Source organism: Bison bison, unplaced genomic scaffold, assembly GCF_000754665.1.
Source record: "Bison bison bison isolate TAMUID 2011002044 unplaced genomic scaffold, Bison_UMD1.0 scf7180017864089, whole genome shotgun sequence".
Classification (NCBI taxonomy): Eukaryota; Metazoa; Chordata; class Mammalia; order Artiodactyla; family Bovidae; genus Bison; species Bison bison.
Window position 1 is genome coordinate 3,351,424 of NW_011494661.1, and position 3,000 is coordinate 3,354,423.

General features: G+C 32.7%; 1 protein-coding gene across 5 annotated transcripts in view; it reads right to left on the bottom strand.

Annotated features, from left to right (window-relative positions):
- CADPS2 (Ca++-dependent secretion activator 2) overlaps nucleotides 1–3,000 on the bottom strand; it is a 375,512-nt gene that overhangs the window by 216,325 nt on the left and 156,187 nt on the right. The window lies entirely within an intron of this gene.

A 3,000-nucleotide genomic window follows, 5' to 3' on the forward strand; every position in this document is an offset into this window, starting at 1 on the left:
GCACACCGTTGTGATTATCTGGGTCCTGAAGACCTTTTTTGTATAGTTCTTCTGTGTATTCTTGCCACCTCTTCTTAATATCTTCTGCTTCTGTTAGGTTCATGCCATTTCTGTCCTTTATTGAGCCCATCTTTGCATGAAATGTTCCCTTGGTATCTCTAATTTTCTTGAAGAGATCTCTAGTCTTTCCACTCTGTTGCTTTCCTCTATTTCTTTGCATTGATCGCTGAGGAAGGCTTTCTTATCTCTCCTAGCTATTCTTTGGAACTCTGCATTCAGATGCTTATATCTTTCCTTTTCTCCTTTGCTTTTCACTTCTCTTCTTTTCATAGCTATTTGTAAGGCCTCCCCAGACAGCCATTTTGCTGTTTTGCATTTCTTTTTCCTGGGGATGGTCTTGATCCCTGTCTCCTATACAATGTCATGAACCTCTGTCCATAGCTCATCAGGCACTCTTTCTATCACATCTAGTTGCTCCTCTTGGCCCACTGCATTCTCTAGTATTCTGCACTAGAGTATGATGCTAGGGAAAAAAATTCCCTAATCAAAGTTAAATTTGATTCAAGATTATTATCTAAATGAGGATGAGATATATTCTATTGTGTATAATATATTTGAAAAGCAAGTATTTCCAATGCTAATTTATACCAAAAATAACACTTTTTCCATTGAAATAAGTCCAATGTGTCAGAATACTCATGTAAACTAGAGTATTTTTGGATTAGTTAAAAATAACTGCTCAGATACTATTGTAAAGTGTTTGCTTTCATCAATAAAGCCAACCTAAGTAAGGTATTAAGAAGCTGTTCCCTTTGAACAAAAAAATTGCCTGCTTAACTTTAAAATCTTCTCTGTTTACAAAGAAATTAGCGGCACTGACACAAAGCTTGGATTTAACATATAAGAATAAAGCCTTGAAATATTTGGTTTTATAAATCAGTATATATACAGCAATAGTCTTAAAGTATTAATCCCTCTTCTAGGACTATTTCTAATGAAAAATACTATTTGCTTCCCAGAAACATAGGAATCAGCTAGGAAACAAGGCACAAAATGAACCAAATGCGTATCAGTGCTTCATTCACCTATGATGTTTTTTTTTAATTTCTAACTATTCTATGCTCTGTCCTCAAATGTCAAAGTTAAGAGACAGCGAACTTCAAGTCTGTTACTTGTATACTTAAAATATGGTATGGACATGAAGATTACGTACCACGATAACCATGTTGTTAGGGAAAAATGTCAAGAAAAAAGAAAATAAAAAGCGTTTTGGTATAGTCATACCTTTAAGTCAACATAGGTATTATCAACAAGGCAAACTGGTCATCATTTTCCATCTATTATGGCACAGTTATATATGAGAATCTCAATATTTAACATTAAAAATCATACAACCTCTATGGTCTCAATGTGATCCTTAAAAGCGTTATCTGTTAACTTAAGAAGCCAGATGGGACACATACCACAGTTGTTCCTTAAAGTTTTCATTTGTGAATAAAGAAAAGCAGAGTCTTAATGAGATCCATCAGAATATTCTCTGACAACAGGAATAAAAACTTTTCTGTAGAGATATGTTGATATTAACAGCATGTATTACTCTTAACAGCATGTATTACCAATAAAAGGATCTCAACATATTTGTTGAGTAAAATGAAGTTTGGTAAAAATCATCTTCAAGCAAAACAAAAATCCACATAATTAAGTTTATTTCTGCTGAATTTTCAAATAGATATTCATATTTCATCACATGTTCACATTGCAATGCGTATAAAAATAAAATTATTTTAAACGCTTGTTTTTTTACACAGTACCCCTGTGAGTATTTAATAAAACAGATTCCCATATAACATTGTATGACTTGCCTTCCTTTAAGCCAGAAAACCTCTGAAACTAGTTTTACTAATAAATTAAGCTAATTTCTACAAATGCTATATATCATCTGTTAATATATATATATATATATAAGTTGATGAAATTTCAAGTGCTCATTTTCTGATTAGTTTTAAAAATTTAGATTTAACTTATCTACATAACACAATATGTCTGAACTACAATATACCCTATATTATTCTAGTAAAGAAATAGTCAATATTCTCTAACCATGCCATATTTGAAAAAGAAAATGGAATATTAAAAGAAAATATTGGAAAATGAAATCAAGAATTCATTTATCCAAACATTTTAAAATCACCTTATAAAACCTTTCTAACTAGAAAGTTGTTCAAAGAACACTTTAACACACAAATTCTCCAGATGTATTACTAAATATTGTAGTTTAGTTTCAATTAGAGCAGTGGCAGACAGTTCTAATACAAAAGTGAATATGACGATATATTTGCACTGAGTCCATGCTGTGGGAGTTCATGATTTTACTTTATGATGAAAAATCATCACTAATGAATATTTGAAAAACATAATTGTATACAGAATCTGGGAATTATTTGGCACTTAAGGAAAAAAAGACTGTTACTTTGGGCAGATCACTTATGAGTCTAGCTTTTTATTCAAAGAAATGGAACAATCAATCTACATGTGGAATGATAAAGCCTATTCTTCTATGAGCCTTCATTTTTCAAGGAAAAATAGAGAAAGAAAAAAAAAATCAATATATAGAGTAGTTTAGTCCTGGAAAGGCCTTTCTTAAAGAGAAACCTCAGTCAAGGTTGAAAGAGCAATTAATGCAGGCTCAAAAATCTGGGCCATTCTGATAGAGTTCGGTTAACATGTGGCAGAAGTAATCATCCACTTGTGAAAATGATTTTCGGTTCATTCTCAAACACCTTTCAGACACTCATGATCCCATTTAACTGACAACAATACAGGCTATCCATGGGCACCACTGCATCTGATGTGAAAACCAATAGGGACCAAATGCCCTCAGGCACTTTCAGTCATTCCCCACACGGTCTTTGCTTGCCGCTCCCACTCTGCTCCAGAATAAAAGGAATCTTCCTTCTTTCACTACATTCTTTCCTTTATTTAACCCCACAAGATTAAGTC